This window comes from Balearica regulorum, chromosome 3, assembly GCF_011004875.1.
Source record: "Balearica regulorum gibbericeps isolate bBalReg1 chromosome 3, bBalReg1.pri, whole genome shotgun sequence".
In the NCBI taxonomy this organism is placed as follows: Eukaryota; Metazoa; Chordata; class Aves; order Gruiformes; family Gruidae; genus Balearica; species Balearica regulorum.
The window spans coordinates 16,755,410-16,783,128 of NC_046186.1; the positions used below are offsets into that span (position 1 = coordinate 16,755,410).

Genomic DNA, 27,719 nt, shown 5'->3' on the forward strand with positions numbered 1-27,719 from the left:
CAGATGTTCTAGGGTAGATAAAAGAGGTGCAGAGCCCATACAATGGGAAATTACCCTTCCATATGAGCCAGAGTGCTGCACTGTGGCGTGAGGAGTGGCACTTGCACAGAGCCCGGCTGCTGAGCAGGGAGGTGGAAAACACCCTGAGAGCAGTGGCTGACTGAATTGGGGTTTAGCCTAAATATGTGAAGCCTGAAGGGAAACATAATCCTCCAGCTATGCAAAATGTTGTCTTAAGTGGAAGGGGATGTTTGCAGTGAACAGGAGCGATGAGCTTAAATTAAAGCAAATAAGAGTCAGAGCGTGCATGAAAAAAAAAAAAATAAATCTGCAGGTAAGGGCAGCAAACCACTGGACTGGATCGCTGGGGGGGATTGAAATTTCCATCACACTACAAGCACGTCAGACAAGTGGTGGTTAGAGATGATAAAGTGGTACAACCTGCCTTGAGGCTGGAGAAGAGATTAAATGAGCCCTTGTGAATCTTTCTAGCCCTGTTTTTCTGTGATTTATCAGAGGATTCACAGCTGCAGCTTTCCACATTTTCAGGGTTTAAAAATGCAGCTCTGCTGGCCAACACCACAATGTAGATGTTGGGAGAAAGTGGAAGCCCTCTTGTCTAAGCCCAGTGACGCCCCACCACTTTTGTAGTAAAGGCCCCATGAAGTCACCAGCAAGCTGTGCTCCGGTCTCCTCGGGAGCTGAGAAAGTAATGCTCAAAGCTTTTCTCTCCAACTTTTTTGGAACTAAAATATCAACACAAATTATGGACGAGCCAAAATAAGAGCAGTATTTCAGATTAGATTCCAGGTTGTTTAACCCTTTCCTCTCCCATCTCTTGTCAACATTTAGCCCTCTTCAAAGTCAAGGTGAAAGAAGAAAACTCAAATTCCTGTCCTGGAAGTGCCAGTGCCAAGCTGTTGATTTTTCTGAATTCCTTCTGCTTTTGTAGCAGAAATGATTCACAAATTGAGATTCACATGGCCTTTCAGTCCCCCAGAAGCTATTATGAATATATTGGCTCAGTTCTAGTTCCTTCATTTACTATTTTTGGGGGAAGCAGCAGTGCCTCCCGCTGCCTAACAGCATGGTGGGTGACAGAGAAGGACAAAGCCAGACTCTTTGCAGATATGCAGAACAAGAGGACAAGGGACAGCAGTCACAGATGCAGCAAGAAAAATTTCGGTTAGAAGCGAGGAAATTTTCATCATGAGGGTGGGTAGTCAAGCACTGGAAAAATTTGCCCAGGGAAGCTGTGATATCTTCATCCTGGAGTTTCAAAACTCAATGGGAAAAGGCCCTGGACAACCTCTCCTAACTTTGAAGTTATCCATACTGTGATCTGAGGTGGGACTAGGACCCCAGAGGATCCTTCTATGATGCCAGTGGAGGTAAAACAGAAGTTTCCTAAGTGGCAGCAGAATTTCCCATACTTATTCATACCTAGAAAACACTCTCCCAATGGATTTAAGTTGGTAACAATTAGTGTGTGGCCCCAGGCTTCCCCAGCCCTACCCAGTGCCACCAAGCAGCTGACCCAGGACTTGCTGCTGGGTCTGTTCCACATCCTATCCCTCCACTCTCCTTGGCTCACTTCTCCTGCTGGGCTCTGGAGGCTGGTTGATAAGGACAAACATCTCATTTATCTCCTTTGTTTCATTACAACAGAATGCAAACGAGGTGCATATACCAATATGGTCTTAAAAAAAAAATAAAAACAATAAATGAACACCCTTTCTTTCATTGCTGTGCCACTGCAGCGTGGGAGAGAACAATTTATGCTAACTCCTTTTCTCATAATGTTTGTTGGTTTTTCAGGGCCTTAGTAAATCCACCAAATGTCAGCCACAGAAGACACACCATGGCAGTAATGGGTGTAATCAGTACAATCTCAAAAAGCACTTTACAAAGACTGCAAAGCATTATCCCTATCTGGAAAAAAAAAAAAAAAAAAAAAAAAAAAGAAAAAACATCAAGACTAGTGCGTTACTCAGATCACAATGAGCACCTTAAAGCCCTGAAGGCAGCCCAGCCTCCCAGGTCTCACATACGTTTTTACACAGGCTTTGCTCACAACTGCACCAAGCAACATTTGCCTTCGCTGTACCTGCTGAACGTCTAGCCGTGATTACAGGTCACCGGAAACGGCAGAAGCCATTTTGACTTTCAGAGCCAGGGTGATTTGGCAGAACATGGCTATTAGTGGATGACTGTCTTGTAACCAAGCCAATTTAGCACAGCTCTGGAAACCCTGTGCTGATGCAACCATGCCAGTATACGTAAGGAAACTATCCCATCTTCTTGCAACACCTTTCCGCCTATTAGCTAAACAATACATTTTTAGGAGTGTCCTGTTTCTTTGCATGGAGGTCAGATATCTAAAGCCAAGATAATGTTTAAAAACAGCACAGAAACTTCTTGGATAAAACATTAAAACTCTGAACGTACCTTTACATCCACCATTCTAACAGGGTTGACAGGGCTTTCATCGCCTCCATGGTGTGGCTCTCCTGATAAGCGGGGTGCTTAGTCGTAGGTGGTGCTAAAAGAGCCTTTCCGGGTGCTTGCACAAGGAAAGGATGGACGAGGCAATCGATCTGCTTGAATTTAAAAAGACAGATTTATGAAGAATAATTGCCTTCTAACTTGGCAGAGAATGTGTACTGCCTTTAAGGGACTCACAGCTGTGTCCTGTTCTTGTGGAGTTAACTGAGCTTTGAAAAAAACATTTGATCTATTCTTTCTTCCTTAATTCAACATAGCTGAGAATCTCCCAGGATATTTCTATTCGAATTGCAGCAGGCTTTCCATTTCAATGTGTTTGGAGTGAATATCTGTCACACTGATGGCATTTTCTACATGGAAAGTATCACCAACACTTACAGTAGACAGCAGCATATACATCACCCAAATGGCTGACTCTGTGTGTCGCAGGAAAAGCAAGATGGGCTACCTTTTCCTTTGACTACAAATGCAGGTTGCCTTGAGCAATGTGAGTTCTGCAACCAGATTCCCAGATTTTGTACCATTTCTGCACTAGATTGACAGCTCTGGCATTTAGCTTCATTTAAAGCTAAGCCACAATTAAGTACAAAACAAATAGATCAGGCAGCAGAACCACTCATGTTTGTAACAAGCTTCCAAACTTCATCCATCATTTCCTGCAACTCTGTGCAAAGATGTCCGACTCTCACCTTTTAAAAAGACAGATTATTTTTTTTAAAGTTCATATTTGCACAGTACTTGAACACAGCTGGAAACTCCCTGTATAACCTTCTTCCCAGGGAAGAGGAGGCGGCAAAATCGCCTGCAGGAGCTCCTGAAAAGTGACCATAGAATTAAATGAATAATACAAAAACCATGAGCCTAAAAGAAGAAAAAGTAAATTTCAGCTCCAAACCAATGCTTTTTTTTTTTTCCCCCTGTTCTTTTTGTTTTCTGGGTACACAATGCTGCTGCAATAGGCCTATATGATGTTGATGGTATCAGCACCGAAACCAGCATTTCTAGAAATATGATGCAGCCACCACCAGAACCGGTTTGCAAACCCTCTCAGACATTACCTACCTGCCCTGACTGAAACTCTGAAGCTCACATTTTATCTTCTTTTACTTATATGAAGAATCTGAGTAGTTATAGAATCATATTCCCAAGTTAAATGATTAACACTGGCAGAAGAGGCTGTCCCATGAAAACAGTGTTTCCAGGAAAGTGCACGAACCCTAAATTCTCTGTATGTTAAGCAAACCATTTCTCCACTGACAGTATGTCTCAAGGGTAGTTGCTTCTATGCAGACTTGTGCAAGGCAAGAAAAAGCTTCTTGTGGCACACACAATGTCTGTTAGGCTCTGTCAGACATAGAGGGACCCAGACATTGCCCAAGTCCATGTTAGGACCTGGGTACACCCCAACTCATCCATTCAGTCCACAGAAAAGAAACGCTGAGCTTGGTCCCAGCCTGAGGACCGAGGCTGCAGGGGACAGGGCCACAGACCCATGCCTCATTTTAGACTCAGTCTAAGTACAGATGAAGCAGCACTCAATATGAAATTTATGTTAATATATTGTTAATATTAAATTGTTAAATTATATATTTCTGCTAAATCCAATATCTGAGAGTTTTGAATCCTACTCTGTTTTAGAAATAAGACTCTGATATACTTTTTTGCATTGATATGGTGATCAAAAAGGGCCATTTAGGCCATCTCTGCCAGAAAAGCATTGCCCTAGAGGGGTACTTTTTCAGTCTTGTTTTAAATATCCCCACATTTCCCTGAGAGGCTATCCAAAGGTCTGTTTCATGACCTGCGTATAGAATTTCTCCTGGCACTTAACAGGATATGCATATGCTAAAGGCATGCAGAAGTCAAACAAGGCTTTAGGAAGAATTTCCAAATGAGTAAATTCAATTATTTGAGTTTACTCTTGCAAAATCATTATTATTTTCTAGCAGCTCTACAAACAAGCATTCAGCGTCCATGGGATCATTCGTATTGCATGCCATCGAGGTGGTCAAACTCAGGATGTACCTGGAAGCCCGGGGAAGGTCCCTTCCCTGCACTAATGCACAACTGCCCTCAGACAGCTCTGAGAGCCGGCAGCCCCTTGCACTGCTGCTCAGGGGGCCTGCCGAGACTGCTGGGTGGTCTCCTGGCCCCCAGGCCCCAACAAGGGTGCACCCCTGAGCTCCCTGCAAGACAAATCATCTTTCACAAAACCCTTCTTGGATTCAAGAGCACTAATCTTGTATTTTTCCAATACAATTTCTTGTATTGGAAATGTATTATGCAGAGACTTAAGGCTGCTTCTTCAAAATAAGCCTGCACCAGTCATTCACAACTGAAATACTGCTGCTCACATCTCCCTGGCTCTGAATGGAAGCACAAAGCACCCCCTCACACACTCCCGGCCTCCTGCCTTCATGACTCAGCTGCGTCCTTCACTTCTTCCCTGGTCTTTCACTTCTACTCCCAGCCAAGGTATCACACCCAGCCTGTGCTCAAGCTGCAGGGCTGTCATTTTCCTATGATCAACGCCCCTTGGCTACCTGCAAAGTTTAATACCTGCCTGGTCCATTCATTACATCTCCACATCAACCCTGCTCAAATGCTGACAACCCTTCACAGCCCTTTTATTGCCACCCAAGTTGTCTCTCCTGTCTGAGATAAGCAGGCCCTTAACCCAGATGGCAAATAAGTGCTAGGTTTCGACATACAGATGTGAATGGACTGCTTCAGGTTTGGCGTGGAAACACACAGAGCTCTTTATTTTCTGCAGCCGCTGTTAATACAAAAGTCATTAAGTGCAATATCTCCTCTCTCCTGTACTTCTCTGCCCTGAAGGAAGTATCATGCCTCCTGTTGTATGATGTGCACTGCCAGTCTGTCCCAGTTGTCTTGATGAAGCTTGGCAAAGCAATTCAGTCCTTGGCTGATACTATGTAAGTTATTAGAGTGTTCTGAAACACATCTGCCAGCATTTTGACAGTATTATTCAAACACTATCACTAGAGACTAGTCTGCTTAATGTTGTGGCCATGTTCGTCAGAAGTGGCCTTGTCCTGCAGCAGTGGCTGAGGAGCCTTTCCACTGAAACATCTCAATGCTTTTCTGCTTCCCCCTGTTCTCTCTTGCGTGTATGGGGCACATCAAGTGTCTTTATGCTCCACCTCAAAGCAGTCCTTACCCAAACTGGGCTGCTTCAATCTGTGAATCCCTTCAAAATAAGCTAGTGGAACAGAGACAGCAAACTCTTGCCTTCTGTGTAGGAAGACGCTCATGTTTTACTTGGCATTATTTATAGTCCATTTGTTGGGGAAGATGCTAAAGAAACTCACTCATCCTGAATTTGATCTTAGAAGGTCCTATGTCATATGTTGGTTACAGATCCATCCATCTCCACACTATCTTCTCTTGCTTGGTATCCCAGCTCCTTCCTGTGCTTTTTACCCTGCTCCTGTTCCTACCACTGAGATTACCCCTGTCTATCTTTACATCTGTTCCTCACTCACTAGTCTGCCTCATCTTCATCTGCTTTTCACAGCTCTGCCTTATGCATCCATATGGTTCAACTGCAAGTGAAGCATTTCTTCACTCTTGGCTCCAATGCCCAATTGCAAAGGAATAGCTCCAGAAACTATGCTGGGCTGGAGTCTTGGGCTGGGAGGTGAAATCATCCAAGAACTTACCTGCACCACCATATATCTAAAGTGTACGTGATATAGTGATTTTTTTTTTTCTCCTGTGGTTTATATCGTGGCCAGATTTGAGTGAGAGGGAAAAATGAAAACTGATCCAATTGCAAATCAAACCCTCCTACTGAGCTTCAATTCCTGCTCAAAAGTGAGGCACTGCAGTATGGGCTAAAGAGCTCCAAGAATTCCGACTTAAGGAAATTAAACTGGTTTGTGTCAGACTTCTTCCAAATTTGGTGGATCAGATTTCTGAAGCTGGCAAAGCCACCAAGCTCTGGGATAGGCAGCATAATATGTAATCCACTTGAATTCAATCTTATTTGACAAGGCATAAGCAACTAAAACTAGGACTGACAGTTGGACTTGATGATCTTAAAAGTCTTTTCCAACCAAAAGGATTCTATCATTCTATGATTCTATGACTTGAGAATGGAAATTGTTTAGTAACTCTACATAGCTGTGCAATTCTAAATGTTCTTCTCCTCAAAGTGTCTGGAGGTACAAAGAAAAGGTAAGCCTTGATCAAATACAAGTTACCTGTAATAGTCTTCATATTTTGTAACACAAAAAATTAAAGACTAAACAAGCTTTATCTCATCAAGTGCCAGAAAAATATCAAGTTTTGTTGTCAGCAGTCATCTAGAGCCCCCCCCTAAATACCAGGTTAAGCTTCTGAAAGACAAAAAAGCAAGATTGAGTTACAAGCTGAGCGAAGACCTTTCATGGTCATCTATCAGGAATCCCTTGCTCAATTATCCAAAAAAGTAGGTGTCTATGTTACCCTGTACCATGGTGCAGAACATGACATTTCCAAGTAATTTGGGCCTGTCATGGGCTTCAGTTTACCCTTAATTAGAAAGGGGTTCTCACCTCAAAGCAATTTGCTCTCATTTGCTGATGGCGATTAGGTGTTTACCTAGCACTCAACACAGCAGAGTCCCAAGCTTTGCCCTTTGAGTGTTACAACTATATGAAACAACAGTATTACTTCTCTATTACCAGCACAGCTTCTCCCCAGGTCTTTCTTTCCATCTCCATGCTTCACAGAAGCAGGCACCACTGCTCCCACTTCAGTAGCAGCAGTAGCTGGCAGTCTCTGCTCCCGTCCCATCCCAACCCTAACGCTGCAGGCTGCCCTTCCCACCCCAGTCCTCTTTACACATGCGGACCAAGATATCTGTCTCTGAACAAGAGTGGGAGCTCTGTCCTTCGCTTAAGTATCTGCAGCTCCTTTTTGGAGGAACCTGGGACACTAGTTTTTCTGGATTTGGGATCTCTTCTACCTGGTCATCTATGGTAAAGGAGAAAAAAAGCAGTGCCTCTGGCTTAGGGGTCTGCTACACATTGTTTCAGCTCTTCATGTAAACCTTCCTCCTTGCAGATCACAAGCTGCCGGACCATCCCCAAATGTATGCACCCGAGTTGGCTCTGAACCTATCTACACAACACAGCCCCTGGGCAAGGTGGCTTCATCCCACTGCCCTCATCCTCAGCCACACACACTTTCTCCAGTTGCTGTCACAGCCTTAGCAGAGGACTCCAGCACTGCAGGGGCCCCTTTGCCACTCCACCTTCACGACTTCATTTTTACCGATCTCACTGCCGTAAGTCATGGTGTTACTGTCTCGGAGAATAAGCCCCTGCAAATACCCACCTTCAAATAGCCAAGCAGCATCAGCTGCAGATTGCCTCTTGCAGACCCTCACGGAGGTATAAAACTCGCACAGCGTGACTGTAATAACTATACGGCAGATTAGCCAGATCTTCCACTGCACAAAATTTTTAACACACAGAGTCAAATGGCATCTTTAGTCATTTACCACAAAGAATGACACAAACTTCAGAAAGAAAATAGAGCTGCTCTTCTCAATAACTCAGAAGAAGATATGCTCTTTCAAGACTCCATAAATATATCTTCTCCCATTATGTAAAATTAATTTCCGTATCAGACTAAGCCAAAGAATTATTAGGATGAAAGGTTGTTTAAAATGCTCTGTGTTACTGATTTTATCAGTTACTACTCACAGCTTTAAAAAAGTCAATGCCATCTAATAGTGTCCATATTTTATCTGTTGAGAAATCTAATACTCTTGGAAAAGAAGCAATATCAGACTGCATGGTCAGTCTTACTTGGAAGAGAAAATACAATTCTGAGAAATTTAATCTTGAACAATAAGAGAAAGAAAACGGTGAAACCCGGCTGATAGGTTGCATATGCACATGGAAGGAGAGAAGAAACAAAATTATTGTGATGAATAGGGAGAACATCTTACAAATAATGCAGATGCCAGCATAAAATATTCTTTGTTTCTGGAGTTGGTGATGAAAGATAAGAAGGTTGCTGCAATATCATACCAATACTACAAGTGCATTGTATTTAACATATTAATTAAAATTCTGTCAATAATCCCAGGTACAGAGTGGCGTGCATACGCAGAAGTGTTAGTTTCTGAAATTCAGGAGTGCAATGGTGAATGTCTCATAATCATATTATGTCTTTCTCCCACAGTTTATGTAACATCCTACCACCCATATGCTGCTCTTTCCCCTAGGGTAGCATCCCGATGCCCTGACTTGGGGTCCTGTGGTGTGAGAAGCTGCAGTTTCCGTTGCCAAAGGCTGTGGCTTCTCCCACTGGGTACTGGTGAAGGGCAGGGAAAGGCAAGCAGTGCCTTGGCAGTAAGCAAATCCTGAAAAAGGAGCGTGTCTTTTCTTTCTTTAAACATAGTCATAAATGCCTGGCACAAGTAAGCCTAACTAGATTAGTCTAGTAGCAATGAAAATCTCTCTCCAAGGGATAATCTTACCTGCTATTATATACCAATTGTGGCAGAGCTTGCTTACTCCCTCACGTAGTCCAAGGCAAGCCCATGCACACTTCCATCAATGGTATCCAGTTGCATTAAAAAGCATAGTTAAAGAGCCCTTACTACCTCCTTTCAAAGTGAATGCAACTATTACACATCAGTGCTTCACACGTGGAAAGACGAAGCATGTTTTTGCAGTAAGACAAGTGAGCTCAGTACTGGGCACCAAGTTGCATTAGTTACTGACTCTCAGCTGCTGTTGCAGATATTGTCATCTTCGGTGTGGACAGGGACATCTGAGGCCTTTATCCACCCTTGCAAGGCACTTCACCCTGTCAACACCAAGGGGCAAGGGAGGTGTAGTCTGGCCAGCCCTGCCCCTGTGCTGACAGCCGTCCCCTCCCCGCCGTCGCCTGCGCAGGGCTGGGAGAGCTGTGCCTGGGGAGGTGTTTCCAGCTGTCCTGCTGCCGCAGCTGGCGGCGAGGATCCCATCCGTTCCCCATGTGCATTTTCACTCCTTGGTGCATCTGAAACGATCCCCTGCCAGTGCTTGGCGAGGGCAGCTCCCAAGGGAAGGGCATGGTGCTTTCCGAACTGCTCCAAGCCACCCGGGCAGGCAGAGCCTGGGCAGGAGTCTAGTCCTTTCCTCTTATTTTACCCTGTGCCATTACTTGCTCCTGTTCTACGTTGAGAGACATTTTTTTTTTCCTCCTCATTTCATATTTTAAAGACTTAGCTTTGTTAGTGTTCTGGCTGCCTGAGCTATCCGAGGAGCACTGCAATAGCTCAGTGGGCAATGCTACCAACACGAGCCTTATTTTGAAGCTGATAACCCCATTACAGGTATTTTGCTTAGATGAGTTAGGTACACAAGATTTCAGCTTCTACCATCCTCCATTTCCAATACAGTTCTGTTCATATTTTCTTTGCTAAAAAGGTTGGTTTGGGTTTTTTTTTTCTTTTTACATTTTTAATCTGCTTTTTAAGACTAGCTCCATCTCCTTGATCTGATCCATCCACAAAAATACCACAGTAAAAAGAAATCTGCCTGACTGTACTAGGTCACTGATTTGGAGTGAGAGTATCTACTTTCAAATTCTGCCTCAAATCAGCAACTGAGATACTATCTCTCTAATCAAGTGGTCTGTTATAATTTGCTTTAAAAAGCTACATGTGATAAAAGCAAGTCAGCTGACTCCCTGAAACTTTTAAATGTCATTATCTATATATGCATCTTATGACTGAATCTAATCTGTATCTTATCGAAATGCTTACTGCAGTGCTTTGTTATCCTAACTTAAATCTAGTTAGGAATGTTATTCACAATTGTTACTTTAATAGGAGCCCACTCCTGAATTACCCTCATGATTGGGACTCCTGTTCAGTAGGTGAATTTCATGGTCTTGCAGAATTAGGCCTTACATTATCACAATTATGTGCAGAAATTACATGACCTTGTTTTGTATTTCCCTGACATAAAATTGTGTGTTTCCTATTAGTTCCTGATTTTTTGTCTGATAGCACAGTGATAATTTCTTCCTGAACACTGAGTATAATGTACTCAGCAATTACAGCCTCAGAAAAGAAGCAATTATTTTGCTTACAATGCTTTATGAATTAAGTTCACAAAGGTCTAGACAGAGGTGTCAGCTATTCTCTATACAATCTGATATTTGCATGTTAATTGAATCCTCCTCTGAGAAGGCCACCCTGTTTAGCTCATCAGAGAAGCAAGAAAGCTAATTCATACCTCAGAGGGGGTAGATGAAGAAGGGAGGCCATTACCAACACGAACAATTACCACATTTCTTTTATGTTAGAGGTAAAACACACACGAATGCATAAACAAGGCTCAGTCCATGGTTGCAGTCAACGGGCCTATGCGGATTGGCACTGGCCGCGACTGGGGTCGGTGCCGAAGGAGCCCAGGAGGAGCCTGTTGGAATTAGGGAAGCTCTCAGTGCCAGATCTCGCCCGGAGGAAGCTGCGGCATTTGATGGCCATTCGCACATCGCTACTGAGTCCCTGAAAATGAAAACTCATATAAGCTCAGGGTGTGAAAGGCATTGTCACGAAGGGAATCCCTGGTTTGTTCCCAGTCAGGAGACCTCTATTATCAGTGCTAAGGTTCACCTGGAATAGCTGCTAAATTGCATTAAGACTTTATCCAGAATATATTACTCGAGTCACCCAGCCGTTCCCTTTGATTTTAACCTATTGCCATAGACCGATATCATGCGGGACTCTTTAGCTGTGATATCCTGCTTACAGACTTGGAAGTAAGATTATGAGATTATTTTGATTTCATCAGCCAGGGAGAATTGTGCACTGAGCTGCTGGTTGACCGGAGGATGCTGAAGTACACGTACAGTGACAGCTCTCTCCTAAAGAACTGACTCTGACCACTTGCAATTTTCACCAGTTTCAACAAGTTCTGCCAACTGCAGATAGAAACGAATTAATGTTAATCATACTTCGTGTATTTTACTTGAACTGAAAAAAAATAAGTGTCATACTTATTGCCTGGCATCCACCAGGCTACAACATTTTACAACTCAATAAAAGATGGAGGCACACCTGGTACTTTCTGAGGACCAGGGGATAAGCTGTATTTGTACATCTGGATTGTAAATTTTTATTGTAGCTCATAATTTCCTATTTTAAAATGTAAGTTAAAGATTTGTTATTTACTTGTGACTTTTTTCCCAGGTAATTGGGGTCATGCTGTATTTGACAAAAAATACAGATACAAAGCACAATAGCAGCTTTAAAAAATATTTTGGTTGTATAGTCTTAAGTCCTTAATGAAATGTGATTGCTATTGAAAAAGTTTCTCCTTTATTAACATACACATTTTCTACGGCAAGTGAATTTGAACTGGCCATTACTAACCACAAGGTCCTTTAAGACATTAAAACCAGTAGAGCTGGTTGCCTCACATACCACTTTCACTTCTGTGTTAATGCAGAAAAATCACACTTTGCTTTTCCTATTTTAAAACAGTTTTTCAGCTTTTAATTAACTTGTCTTTGAGCTGAACTAGATGAACATGCTGAAACAAAAACCCCACTGAATTCCTGCTGAGATGAAATAGCTGTAAAACTGTCTTATTATTTTGACAAAAAACTTGTTTTAGATGCTTGTCTGGTGACTTTTATGAGCTTTATGAGCTTTCTTTTTCAAACTTCGGAAATAAGCAATATCATTCTTAAATATTATATTTCATTTACATAAACTTAAATTCTCAGTTATTATAGCAAGTTCTGGCCTTAATACACTTGTCATAGTTTCATGTCTTAAAATAGTTTCATTATTGTAGTTTAATTTTAACTTTGCTCCTTACCAAAATCTATTTTAAACAAATATCTTCTGTTTTTTAAAGCAACATAATTTTCTATAATGGCAAATTAAATTCACTGTAGGTGACACAGGAAGAACAGTTCTTGCTTTACTTCCATGATAGTGGTTTCTGAACAAACCATTACCACTCAGGAAAGAGATCCTGAAGTTATAATAGATGTAATGAGCTGTAAAGAGCTTGAATAATGACACAAAAAATGTTGCTGATGATACAGAGTTATTTGGAACAAAAAAATCTGAAGATGACAGAGGAATTTCAGAAGGACCTCACTGGGCAGCAATTGGGCAGCAAGCTGGTAGGTAATTTATGGATAAATACAAAGTGACACATATGGAAAAAAATCTAATCCTGCACAACGATGAATTGTAAATTATCTTTTTCCATATGGTTAATGGAGGGGATAGTTTTTTGAAAAGTTCAACACTGTAGCTTTTAAAAGTAGGGAACATAAAAATAAGGAGAGAAGCAAAGAACAGTCCCTAGTGGGACTGGGACCACGCTGGACACATCTCCGTCTAGCACATGGTGTGGGGGTCAGGTGCCCTCCACCTCCAGCTGGAGCTGGGAGAGCCACGGGGAAGGGCAGCGAAGGCTCAGCACACCGGCCATCCTCAGGCCAGCCGAGACAACAGATCGGAGGCACTACAGGGAGACACAAAGTCCAAGTGGGACAGGGAGGGCAAACAAGACGATCATTTCTGAACCTGGATCCTATCAGTTTTGTTTAATGCTCTCCAAGTGGACAAAATGGTGAACATGCAGAAAATACCTGATTATGAAACATCCCTAGAGCTCCTTGCTGCAGGTTATAAAAAAGATTGTGGGTGCAAAAAATGGAGTTACACAACTCTGGAGGAGGATGGGAGCCCACTGAAGAGTATCAGCCTGGAGAAATACCACCTGTGGCTCTCAACAGGTGGGAGATGCAGATGGAAAGAAGGTGTGAACATGTTGCCACATGCTCACTCTGTTTCTTCACTCTTCTATAACTGAAAATTGCCATGTTTCTGGGAAGGGCTGGATCATCATCTAGGCAGGGTAATGCACTTGAGGAATTCCTTGTGCCTAAAACCATAACCTATAATGTGCTAATAGTTGTCATGTTTTACCAGGTAAAACTGTTTCCTAAGCATGATACCAGTATCATGCAATTACTGGTAACATCTCAGAAATTAAATAGGAAATATTTCTCATAGAGAAGCAAGCAAGGTTTACTTTCATTTCTATTTAATATATTTAATCCTGGTATTGCAGATACCAAAACCTATGAAGGTGCTTAAGCATTTGGAATTGCTAAATGATATCAGAAAACAATCAGAAAACTCAATCTATTAGCCTGATTGCTACAATAGCAATAAAAGTTTCATTTATCAAATAAGTCATAAAAGATTCAAGTATCCTTGACCACTGCCTGCCTCCATCTCACAAAACACATTTCAGCATCTCTAAGGATCAGAACATAACCCTGACACTCAGCACCCAAATGGGACCTCTACAGCTTGACTGGAACTCTATCTACACATGTTATTTAAATTTCCAATTTGACAGCAACTTAGAAGGAACGTAAAACAACAGAAACCCAACACTGCCTTTCACCTACCCAGGCGTTGACAGTAACTGAATGGGCAACGGTGTGTAAGAGAATTCAGCCATAGGAGTATAACCCAGCAAGGTTATCACTGCTTTACATCTTTAAATAAAAGTGAGCTATTTCTACACCTTACCACAGCAAGTGCTGGGATAAGGATCCTTCACTGCATAAGGATTTGTAGAGGAGTAAGTGCAGCTGTAGGCACGACAAGATCTTTGCAAAATCTAGGACCCATTATTTTTAAAGAACGTTATAATCTAGTCCCAGATTGAGGAAAGTGTCTTTATCCACCCTCTTGGGATAGTGTGGCCAGCAGCAGAGCTTGCTGTCTCCAGCTGCGGTGGCCAGACCATGGTGGAGGGCTGGGAAACCTGCCAAAGCCTGTGGCTGGTCACTGAGTGTGAGCAGAGGGCACCATGAGCAGAGGCAAGCTGAAGATGGCAAGTAGAGAGGGTAAGGGGTAAAAAGGAGTGACGCGGTCTCTCCATTTTTTTTTGACTTAACATCTCATTTATAACATTAACAACAATGCCAGGCTCATATTTAGCTCTTCGTTTCACCAGTTCTGAAGCATTTTGTGACGAGAGGCAGAGCCATCTCTCCTCCAGCCTGTCCTGTGCCAGCACATCGCCCCGCACTGCCTGTGCATTCGGTCACTGCCCAACTTCACATCTCACTTTCTTTAAGAGTTGTGCTAAGAACATCTGCCAGGAGCAAAAACAGTGTTTATCCACCAGGTTTCAAGAGCCAAAAAGTTCCTGATTTAAATCTCCCTGAGTGTTCCCCTCCCCACAAAATTACTGTTTTGCTGTCATGGAGACAGAGGACTGAGCACTGATCTCTGCACTTTGGTCTGAAAAACAAGAAGCACTTGCCTGAAACCAATTCAGATGAACTAGACTGTCCACCATCGGAAACAGTTCAGCTGTTAATAATTTGGCAGTCGACAGAAAGGAGACATAAGAAAAGAAAACAAAACATTTCCTCCCCCAGCTTTGACACGACCTTGCTTTCCTGGCAGTTTGAGAGTTTCTTGATGATGTTAAACCTGAATCTTTCTTCCTGCAGATTTAACCTTCGAATTTCTTATTCTATCCACTAAAGGCACGAAGAACTGATTTCTCCTTTCTTCTCTCCCTCTCCCAGCAGCCCCACACTGGGGTCACCATGAGCCTGCCACCTCTGTCATCCCTCCCCCAGAGAGGGGCCGCCACCCACCCTCATGTTCCCTATCTTCCCCCACACGTCAGCACCTTGCATTTGCCATCATTGACTCACTTCCTACAGTTTTAGTCAATTTTTTAAAGGTTATTTTGAATTCTCACCCTGCCCACCGATGCACTTGCAGATACTCCTGGTTGCATATGGTCTGCAGATTAACAAGCTCAGACTGCCTAGGTCCATCATCCAGGTAATCATTGAAGAACAGAGCAAAACCGCACCCAGAATGGATGCAGCAATGCTCAACAGCAACCTCGTTTCATTTTGAAGTGAACCATTACCACACTTCATACACTGTTATCAACTAACCTCACACATATGTCATGGTAGGTTCAGTCAGACCATGTTTGCCTTCCTGGTCAGACGGGGCATTCACATGTACCATCCAAAGCCTGAGGACAGTATTTCTGATACCTGTTTCTCCCTTGAGTGTATTGGCTTTTGTCTAACTATAAAGAGAAAATACCTGGGAATTTAAGAGACTGGGCTGTATTTGCTGCTACTTGTCTTACCTGGTCCTTCCAGGTGCTTTCCAACAGTCTATTGTTCCATGTGCTTTCGGGTAGGAGGGTGGTACCTTCAGCTGAGTCATCTCTGAGTCTTTTCTCTCACTTTCTTTTTGGTACACATGCATGCTCCTGGACTTCCAAATACCTCATCCATCCATCATAGTCTTCACATTGCTTTGTCTTCAAAGGTGAAAACATGAACACTTAACTTCAGGAACTACCCTCTAACCTGTTCTTTTCCTATCCTGTGTTGAAACTTTCGGGTTTTGATAGGAATTTTGCTTGTGATGAAGCACAGACAGAAAGGCAGGGAGCTCTGGGACAACAGGGATGTATGAGTGTGCTGGAGCCTGCGGCCCCCCTCCCCGAGGAGAGCGGGAGAGTGATGCTCATGGCAGAGCAGAAGCCAAGCAGCTGAAGGACACCTCTGAAAGTTGCAGAGCAGCCGAAAATGAAGAGGCATCTCCCACGCAGCCTGGGATGGAGAAGGTCAGAGCAGCTTTTGCATGAAACAGCAGAACTGCGACAGCTACAGCGGCTCTGCCCAGACATCCCTAGAGAGTCCCCGCCTGTGGGACTGTGCCCAGAGAGCTGACCCAAACAAACAGGCAGATAACCCCAGCTCTGGGAAACTGCCTCCTGGCTCAAAACCAAGCCAATACCTCCCATAATTTCTTAGTTAAGTGAAAGCTAAGTTGGATGGAAGAAACCAACAAACCAAACCCTTAACCAGACGAGGGTTACTTGTCTCCCAAGAATGCTGTGCACATACTACTGGTGAAAACAGATGCCATTTACATCATTACTAAAAATTGCCAACAAGCCTGAGGAGCAAAAAAACCCAAGCAACAAAAATATTACGGGTAGAGGCAATGATTTTCTGAGAATCTTTTTGATGAAAATGCTGATGCTCTTGCAACAAGGCCTTGGTCCGGGAGCCTTCAGCATCTCTCCCATTGCCAGCGAAGCATTCTTGCCTTTGAGAGAATTTCAAGCAGGCACAACCAACCCCACCACCAGCCGTGGCTGAGAATGGATGTTTAGTAACCTGTCTTCAAACCTGGCTGAAAACCAGCGTGGGGTGCGGTGGGGCCAGCGGATTTGACTGTTTTTCATCTTGCAGAATCGGACTCCCACTGGCAGCGTATTTGATAGATTGCCAACAAAAGTGGAGCCAGCCTGGTAAATGATGCTCTCTGCATCTCATTTGAATTCCAAAAGGCTTGCTTTTTCCCGGTAATGACAGTCAGCAATAGCAGGGTAGCTCTGAAGTATTGAATGATTACAAATAACATTCACAAAATATCTTTCATTCAAAAGGATGATTATAAATAAAATTATCAAAGTTACAGTCTAGCCTATAGCACTATATTCTTGCTTTGCTCCCCATTTTAAAGTCCAAATGAAGTTGTACAAATAGATTGTGATTCTCAATTCTCATTTACTACTTCTCTGCGAGAATTTCACTAACAATTAATAGTATTACTGAAGCAGTCTCCTATTATACAAATTATTTCACATGCACAGAGTTATCTCTTTGGGGAACAGCCTTAGCAGCTTTGGCAAATAAGAGGCAAAGGATCCACGTTTCATAAATAGAGAAGACCTACATCCAAGCGCTTAAGTCACACTGAAGTTAACTGTAAATAAATAACATTCCAAGTGGAGTCAGGCTGCTAAAGTTATCTTTATTAATATGGACCTACCTGACTTGGAAAAAAAAAGTCTATGGCAAAGGTAGGAACTGATGCCTCTGATTTCAGTCGAAGGTCTTAAGGACTTGGCAGCACAAGCCTACAGTGCAAGAGGTACTTGATGCTTATTTGGTCAGAAAAGTTCACCTTTTCCTTCCTGGGATGCAAGCTCCAGCATTAGTCCCTGATGGTCCCATCTGCTGCTACAGCAGCCAAACCCAGGGCCTTTAACCACAGTGTGGAAGCAGGGGGGGACATCCAGGAGCCAGCCCAGATTGACTGTCCACTCCAAAGGCAATGCTAGGGATCAAGCCAACACAGCCTGGCTTTCTAGATCACATGAGGAAGCTGTTGCTTATTCAGAGAATAAGGATATGGAAAAAGTTTGACTTGCTTCCACTGGGATTATTCCCGGATCCCAAGCCCAACCTAAAGAGAAGCCGTGCCACCTTGCAGGGATGGAGAATAGACTGCAACACAGAGCGGGGAAAGAGTGCAAGCACAGAGAAGCTGGGGTAGGAAGCACAAGGGCTGGGGAGCTTTGGGAGGGTCATTGAGGGTTTTAGTGGGGAGCATCACAACACCAGCACCAAAGGACTCCTGTGGGACATGGGAAAAGCCATTGAAGCTGCTGCCATGACCAGCACTGCTTTAGTGGGAGCACTGCACGCATGAATAGCACTGTATATATGAATATATGTGCCAAGCATTTGATTTTATTTGGAAGAACTAAGGTAAAATCTGGGTAATTTTCATTAATTTAAGAATCTTCTATCTCTTATTATTCAAATGTACATGGTATTAAGCCATTCACTGTGAATAAAACAGTTTTATCTAAATTAAAAAAATAAATTAAAAATCCTGAAAACTTTCCATAGTTTGCTATATGGGAACTCGGCTATTTTATTAGCCAGGCTCTATTTTGGCAAGTGCTGAATTCAACAGTTATGCTGATGTAGAAACCATAACCAGCTTAATCTTCCTGTCAGTCTGGGGATCTTTGATACAGCATGTCTACATTAAAAAGACTATTATTATATTTTGCCTCTCGACTTAATTAAAGTCTCTTTTATGAGATGCTGTATTTGTAACTACTTTCCCCTTCCTAAAATGAGCCATCTTGTCTGGTACAGTAATTATAACAACATCATTGAATCTGTATTCACAGTCTGTTTTTAAAATAGTTCCCATTTCTGAGTAAAGACTAAAAATGTTTGTGGGTAGAAATGCTAGTAAGATGGGTCTCTCTGGCTACATTCAGTCAGAAACACATGGATCACACAGCACACCCCTTAACAGGAAAACAATTTTAAGCCACCAAAGGATGACACCCCCAAACTCTGCATTAGAAGGGCATTGCCCTCAGCCCTGCTAAGTTGCCACGATCCCAAGAAGCACAACAGGATACAACCAACTGCTTTTTTTACAGCTGGAAGTTATAGTTAAATCAGTCAATTCAAGCTATGAACAGGACTGAGCTGCCTTGGTGGGACCCTCCAGAGCCGAGCGCTGGTCCTGGCTCTGCAGTTGACTGATAGCACAACCACAAATGACTCACTTCATCTCCTTGTGCAAGAGTTTCCTCTTTAGTATTTGTCTCACATTTCATTACGTGAGGAAACTGAAGCCAGCAGATCATCTTTTGAGTGGTGACTACCAAGTGCTTGGCACAAGCTACAGCTGAACTCCAGCAGCAGTTTTTTTCCAGGTAATACTGGATGACGAAGAATGTCAATACTCTAAAATGACGACAACTACACATTATACCCAAACTAGCTGTCCTCACTTGGATAGCATGGCCAAAAATTTGCAATTCCTGTTTCTTCATAGGACCTCTATGTTCAGTCTACTCTTCAGTTGCTGTCGTTATGTTACAAGGAGAAGGAGGAGAAGGACATATTTCCTATCTTTTGTAACTCACTAGCAGGAACACAGGGTAGAAAGGATTTTTGGGCTTATCTGCTTCAGCTCTGGCCATCTCAGGCAGCTGTGCCATGCCATTAATGCTGAGCCTTGAGCTGTCAGTGGGACTTCTATTCCTTCTCATCCCATCACTCACCATCAGCTGCTCACAACACAGGCCAAGAAAGCTTTACCTATGATTAAAAAAGAGAACTACAGGTACAAAAGGTGAAAAGCCATAGAAAATATAGTGAAAACAGGAAAAAAAAAAAAGCAGGAAAGTACAGTGACTGTGCTAGACATTTCAGTATAACAGCAAATTCATTAGGAAAAAGTGCAGAGCAGGCAGATGATACTTTTTCATAGCAGATTTCTTCTTGTTTTTAGCAACTGGAAATCCTTGTTAATCCTTGAAACTTGAATCCTGCTCTCTAGGGCTCACATATTTCTGTCCACTTTCCTCTCTTGCATCCATCCTAACATCACTAATGACTAATCATTACCATCATTCCGAAGTCTAATCCAAGCCTTTTCTGTACTCCAAGGCACAGCACTTGCTTGAAAAATAACAGTGTATATACGTACATACATACATACATACATATATATAACTTTAATTCACTCCTCTGCTTCTTGTTATCATTTCCCCCAGCCTCTTCCCTTCTGTTGGCTACTTTAATAACCAAAGATTTGTTTCACATGAGAAACAGAAGACAGATGAAGAGGCAATGACACCACTGTAATCACAAGAGATTAATTATCTGGGATTCAGACACCGATACCTGTTCCTAACAAATGACTCATTCTAAGAGCTCTGGAGAAAGATGGAAAAGCTCAAGTCCTTGGTGATCTGGGATGCTGGGAGATATATTGCTTAGAGAATGCTTGGTGATAAATTTTTACCATACATTTATGAAATGAAATTCATAACACAGTAATGCCCAACCCTACGGACAGACTTAACCCACCACATGCCCTTTCAGCAAACAGTAGATTCAATCTTTACCCTCTCTTTTTCCTACCCCCTTTGCACTCCAATTCTTTGCAAACAGTAAAAATTATAAGTTTTGCAAAGTCTCTTTTAATCCAAGTTACTTACAGAAAAAAAACACCCCGAGTACAAAGTCCTGTGGGACTGTGCCTGAAGGAAAACAAGAAAGCTGCTGGTTCCTGGCTTTGGGGTTGGTTTTTTGGTTTGTTTGTTTTTTGGTTTTGAGGGGTTTTTTTGACATAGCTGTGTTACCACCATGTCTCCCTGCTCTCAAGCGTCCCAGTCAGTTGCTATCAGTGCTTTATTAATCACTCTGCAGTAAACAGCTACTGGGGGAGCCGAGCATTTCCGCCTGTGCTATCACATCCTTCATGCTGTGTATCGCGTCTGACTCTCTTCATCACTGACATATTTTGGGAAGAATTTCCATTAAAAACAAAAACAAAGAAAAAAACCCAGAAATCCTTGACTTTGTAATAGAGATCAACTAAAAATAGAACTTTCAATTTGAGCTTTGTTAGTTCTTGCTAGTGAGGAGGCATCCAAATTAAATTCCTGATACATGTAGGAAAAGATGAGGCTGTTGTCTGGCACCATTTGAAGTAACAGTAATGGAAGAGCTACTGATTAGGTAAGATTTCTGCATTGTCAAAAATTCAGCCTAAACCCCAAATATCTCAGATTTTACAGAGAGCCTGTAACAATAGCGCTTGAATTCCTGCCAGACATTCTGGGGACATTTTATGGATTGGAAATTGAGGGACAGAAACCAATTAATTTGCCCAAGCTTAAAAAAAAGGCTATGACAGAGCCAAGAACTGATTTGAGATTGGAGTCTCAACATGCTGCCTAATTGCAGGCCTATCTTCCCCCCTCAGGCCCCAGCTTTCTATAGCTTTCTGCTATTTCCTCACTAACCCACCTCTAAGATGCTTTTCTTCCCTCATTCCTATCAGATAATTTATGATGCTTTCAAATTTTTACTGCTAGAAGTCAGGGAACACCATCCCTGGACCTCACAAATTTAGTGCCTGAATTTGTTTCAGGAATAATAGTAACACAATGTTGTATGCATTTGCAGAACTAAGATATTTCTGCCATCTATTTCTTTGAAGCTTTTATTGCTCTTTTCCTCAGAGTTTATTCACTGTGATTGCAATGGAAGAAAATGCTTTCCCTTTTATTCCACTTCATATAAGAAAGTGAGAAACCAAACAATTATAGCAAGGTAAGTAGACCCTGAGTTACACTGGTCAAGCACCTACAATCTAACAAATACAGGGACTAATTAAATCAGCCTTGGTTTTCTAAGCCTATTCTCTGCCTCTCAAAATGCTTCATTTGTTATGAAAGGAGAAAAGAAAATGGAAATGGAAAAGAACAGGAAAACTCATCCCTACAGCAAGCTAAAATTTCTTCTAACAAAAAACAATACTTATGGCTTTTACATCCTGTTCTCATGTCCTCAGAAGTAAAATTTTGGGGTTAAGAGAGTTTAAAGCTTCTGCAACGGTACCTCAAAATTGTCCAGTGGTACAAATGTTAGAGAATGGTGATTTTCCTTTAAAACTGAAGCAGCAGTTTGTGAAGACTGGGGACTTATTCCTGCTGAGTTCTTTAAAGATAGAAAAGGATTCAAAGCTTCTTTCCAATGACCTTGCTTTCAAAATAAATATTTTAAGTATTTGGTTTTTTCTCTAGAATTTGTATCAGCAGCATTCTTGAGTTTCCGGTGCTGGTTTCTTATAGCCCAAAATTTTACTTGCTGATCTTTGGCCTAGTTCTCAAAAAAGTATACTATGGAAGCCCTGTGATTTCTCCAAAAAGCTCGTATTGTGGAGCAAAGAACGTTTTGTTCCTGTCCTGCTTCAGTGTGGATGACGGTCTGCGAGCATTCGTAAATGTGGGAATAGTTGTTCATCCAGGTTTACACTTTATTAAATTATTGTTCAGAGGCAATTCCAATGGGCACATGTAAATGAAGTGCAAGGGGGTTTTACGCAGTCCAAGTCCTAAATCTCTTGCTGTTGAACGTTATTAAATTGTGTAGGAGTCCAAAACAAAGGAGGAGGGTTACGTGAAGGGATTTGCTATTAAAGCTACAGCTGTGCTGATATACTTAGGGGAAACTTGAGGTCCCAACTCTCTGCAATGTAAAATTCACCCTCTAAGAGGAATGCAGACCAACAGCAGGAGCTCTTTGGTTTCTGCATCAAAGGTGATCTCATGCCTGGTTTTGCCTTCAACCCCAAGTGATTGCCTTGGGACCTGCTTCTGGAGCGTGGCCAGCAGCAATGCCCTTGTTCTGGGCACCTGCAGCATCCCACTTCTCTCTGCTGGGCAGAAACAAAAACCAACCAGAGCAAGAGATGGGCAAACCTCAGGCTGCTTCCTGAAGGATGGTGCTTCAACGGGCATGGGAAACACATACACCAGGAGGCAAGAGCCATGGTACTCATGTAGATTGCAAAAGGTTATGTAAATGAGGGAAGAGCAGCTTTGGTGTCATGGGCTGGTTGAGGATGCAATCAAGAGATTGACACTATTTAGAAAAGTCAGTGTAGGCAAAGCTTTCCTATACAGATTAAAAAAACCCAAACACGTCTTTAGAAGGGATGCTCAGTTGCAAAGAAACTTGTTCACGTAACTAAGAGCACACATTAGGTGAAGAGCTCTACAGTGCACCCAGAATACTGATATGAAGAAAAAAGAGACAAATAAAAGAGAACTGTGAACTCTGTAAAATGGTTACCTATCTATATATGTAATTTCAGAAACATGGGATAGAAGGTACATTTGACAAATGACAAATAAACAAACCTTGTGCAGAAAGGTAGCTGGGTATAGTCTGGGAAAGATCTCACATCAGCCTACATTATCACGGAAGGTGCAATTTGCTGAATTCAACATATGTAATATTAAAGAAGTTTTCTGATGGAAGAGAGTGAGCTAGTTTTCCAAAAATTGTGAGCTACACCCACAAACAACTGTTGACGTTAAAAAAAGCATTGTGCATATGAAATGGCATTCTGAAAGCCTGAAGATTTCCATTCCGATGTTTCAGAGGATTTAACAAAAGGAAAATGAGTTTAAAAAAGCAGCAGCACATTTTAGGCCAAAACTTTTTGACCCAGTTCTTCTCTACGCACATTTAAATTGGTTGTCTTCATTAGTTCCTCAAGTTTAGACTGGTTACAAAAAAACTTGAGATTTCAAAGAGACAGACAGAAAATAAGTTACAAGGACTTCAGTGTAAAGAAGAAAGAGCTTGTCTTGCCCAAATAAATATGCAGTTATCAGATTCAAGTGACATGGAGGGGAAAAAAGATCAATGCTTTTAAAATAAAAGAAAATTCTCCAACAACTCCAAATAGTTGAGGAAGAAAATGTATTCATTTTCTGCAAAAACTTTTTTCAGCCTGCAGTTACTGAATCAGAACCTAAATATCCTGAATTATCTTTACTTGGCTCAGCATTATCAGGCCTTTACCAGAACGCTAACTGCTCATGTGCCCTCATCCACATCTCCACATACATATACAGAAGACTTTTCATCTTCTTTGATGCAATATTGCAACTAAGGAGGGTAGAAACAGCTGGCATTTCAACCCTGCCAGCATGGATCATCACCAGGCTGCAACATTGTCCCAGTGGGGAAAAAAAAAGGAACATTTCTAACAAAATCGCACTGTCAAAATCAGAACAGGAGTCACCTCAAGCCATGAACTGGATTGGTATGATTTCCTATTATCATTTTAATTATTCTTCTATGTGTCTTTTCCATATTTCCAAGGCTTCAGTTGCTCTGTTCTTTAAGAACAATGATTGATTTCAAAAGGAGCCCAGATGACCACAGTAAGCACTCATATACAGGAATGTCAGTTTAGATTTATACAGGAATGCCAACTTGTATTAAGTGCAGTCCATTTAAGGGCTGAAATCCTGCTGAAGATGTCAAGAAGAGGAGCTCTACTGAGCAGCATGTGGTCCCACAAGGTTTTAGTAACTACTTGGAAAGAGATACTTAGCAAAAGCAATGGAGTAAGTCCAAAATGTGCTGTTCCTTATGGGGATTTTGTCTGGTTTTTGCTTCCCTTTCTTCCCACCCCCATGACCCATGCTTACTATTAAATGGCTCAGGGAAGACCCTGCACAGGTTTTTCAGAAAATACCTTTCATCCAGACCCAGTAGAGTCTTTTCTACTGAACTGACAACCTGTGTCTTCAACAGCTCATCATCATGTTGTCGCTCTGCTCAGTGACCCAGCACGTACAGCTGGTCAGGAGTTCAAAGGACACCCTTAGTGTGAAGAACTAGTCAAGATGCTTTAAGATGTATTGTGCTTGGCATGGAGAAATAACGTGGGAGGACCTTGGTGCAAAGGTAGCTTTGTAATGCTGCAGCATACTGTCCGGTACAACATGGTTATTTGGACACTGGAATATCATTTTCTACAAAGATGTATTGAAGAAATATGCAAGTTTGGCCCAAATTTCCAGAAACCCTGTTCATTCTGTCCAAATTCTACCTGATGTCCATCAATAAACTGTGAGAAAAGCTCCCAGATTCCAGATGACAGGACATAAGGACCACAGGACACCCATGCAGAATGTGTGTACTAGGAATAGAGTCCTTGTCACGAAGACACAGTGAAATCACAGTGAATCTGCTCTCAGCTCAGAGCAGACGTGCTCTGCTGCTATACATCTTCTTGCTATAGAAAGCTGCATGCTGTAGTGAAACCCCATGATGGCAAACCACTGCATGTGTGACAGGTGGCTCACCACAAAACAGTGCAAACTAAGAGGTGGATCTAACATGAACACTCAAAAACACCAAAAAGTCTCAACTCTCTAAGGCTACTTGCAAAATAAGTTTTGTATGTAAAGAAAATCAACTATGCCAGATAAGATGTAAGCAGGTCTATTCCTTGCTATCCATGGCCTTGCAGGGCAGATCCCAGCCTCTGGACTAACCTTCGGTCAGCCCAACGAGGCTCCTAGTTTGCAGTGAGCCCCTCTGAGCTCTAAGGAAAAGTCTGTCTTTCCCTCTTCTCAATCCAGCTGGAAGCACACTTTTCTCAGGAGTTTCATGATCTCTGGGAGACTATGTTGAAAACATGCCTTCCTTGGGTGCAGTCGTGCAGCCCGTTTTCCAAAATAGGCACGCCACCTCAGCCAAGACCAGCAGCCAGAACAACGTGACCTGGGGAAGGAGTCTTCCTCCCTGGTGTCTGGCTATATCCTGCTGACAGCGCACAGGACCGAGCACATGAAGATGCAAACCAGACAGCTACTGCATGTCCCCCTGCCCGCAGCCAAGCTCTTGGGAACAGTGAGCCATCCCCTACAGCTCTCCCTTCCTGCCCTTTGACGATGAATACACTTTTTAGACATGTTTCTATGGGAACGAGGCTTAACGCAGCCACACTGTCTTCTCGTCTCCTCCTAATAACTTCTGAAGCCTTTGGCTCATCCCAGCCTGGTTGACAGAAGAAGAGCAAAACTCAGAGATAATCTAGTTCCTCAAGCATCACGAGCACAGGGGCTGAGTGAGTAGCTGAGTAGCGATGAGAGAAAGCGTACTATAAGTGCCTTGACAAATGGAAAAGCTGTAGCCCAAGCTCACACCTTAACACCAGCTACGTGAGCCATTCTGTTCCCTAGGAAGAAGACATCCACTGGGCCAGTGGTCAACTGGCAGACAAATCCACTGGAAACCAGGCCTCATCAGTACCTGTGCACATAAAATTACTTGTTCTTTCTTCTCTTCCAATAGGTAGAATTATAAATAGCATTTGATTCTGGAAATCCTAAGGGATGAAAGATCAGGCTGATTGTCTTCCTTTGCTGCTGCTGGACAGGGTTTCTCCTCTGGTTTTAATCCCTTTCTTCCCTCAATATTTTTATTTGAATTTTGGAATTCTATTTTCTATATCAATATAAACATTTACAAGCAAACTTGCATACATACACCCTTTCTTTTACTGTAGTGATATTACCGAACAGTTAAAACTGGGAACATCTGGATGAAAATCTGTATATTGTTCCTGTCCCTGTGTTGTAATCCTGGCTCCAGCTGAGTTGGAAGTTTTACCATAGACTGTAATGGAATCAGAATTGCAGTTCTGCTGCATAAGTTTCACCAGCATTCACAGTTACTGCTTCGGAAATTGCAGAATGCAATCCCGAATGAAGTAAGTGTAGTTACAAACTGCTATAGAAATAAGTTTGACTTCACATGAAGGCTTCTAATTTTACCAACAGATAAGATCTTATTTTCAAGTGAGTGACCCACATCATAAAGAAGATAGAAGGTAATACTGCGGGGTTTTTTTAAACTACGTTGTTCACCTGGGGATGCTATGAAGGTATAAGGACAGGGCATAAGTGGTGTTTTCCCCTATGGCAAGTTCTCAGCTGAAGGAACAACTGGAGCGTAACAGAACAAAGGCGTAAAAGCTGCTCTAGGAACATAGGATATTCTGCCTCTCAGTAATTTAGTGTGTTTAAAATGGAGGCTCCTTTCTGCATTAGGAAAGAGGCTTGCCAAGTGAAAAGATTTGAGGTTTGTCTCTGTTGAGGACTCCTCTTGGGATGGCTGAATGAGAGCATCCAGAGCACCAGACTCCCCAGAGGTGCTCAGAGCCACGGAAACCGCAGCAGGGGCTGGCTGCAGCCCCCTCCGTTAGCAGCCTCAGGCATAAAGATTTGCCTTTGGCTAGCAAGAGCAAAAATTGATGGCTTACATTTTGCAGTGGTTCACTTTCTGATTTTTAACTGCTATTTGCACTGTGTGGGCTTCTATATCAAGACACTGCTGCTGAAGCAGCAGGTATGGTGCTCAGAGCAGCCTTAGCAAGAGCTTTTCCCAGCTTATGTGCCACCATTCATGTTCCTCATCTCCCTTCTGCCATGATTCATTCCTGTCCTTCACCATCCCAAGAAATTGTGTTAACTCCTGTTGTGTATCTTACTAAATCATGACATCCCAGTCAGGGTAGGCTTTTATTTTTGCTTGTTGATAGCAACAGTAACAGTTTAGCAGGGATATACACCATGCACATCAAAAGCAAAGACCCCCAAATATTCCCCTACATTTAATCATGGAAAACAAAACCTAGTCTTCCCTCATAAATTTTGCTGTAATATTATTATACTGGATCACAACTGTTAATCTCCTCCTGGCATCCTTTCTTCCTGTGGAGTTTAGATATAGATGATTCACTGAGGTCTTAAGAAATCAGCACAACATGAACAGTATATATGAAATGTGATTTTTTTTTTTGTCCCTTGGATTTACTAATTTCTACAATATTAACAGAGAGGAATGTCTCACAATAGTCCCAGATCTGTTTTTTCTTACTAGCTCATTTGAATTGTCTCTTGGGTACCCTAACCTACTTTCTGAGACTATATAACTGCCTTTCCTTGTAGCACGCTTGCTTT

The 27,719-nt window shown here is 42.3% G+C and overlaps 1 long non-coding RNA gene across 1 annotated transcript in view; it reads right to left on the reverse strand.

The window, feature by feature from the left end:
• The window catches only part of LOC142601439 (uncharacterized), a 121,634-nt gene that overhangs the window by 13,064 nt on the left and 80,851 nt on the right, over positions 1-27,719 (reverse strand). Inside the window, exon 3 of the long non-coding RNA XR_012835002.1 lies at positions 2,449-2,600. This is a non-coding gene — a long non-coding RNA (uncharacterized LOC142601439). The remainder of the gene's footprint in view (positions 1-2,448; positions 2,601-27,719) is intronic.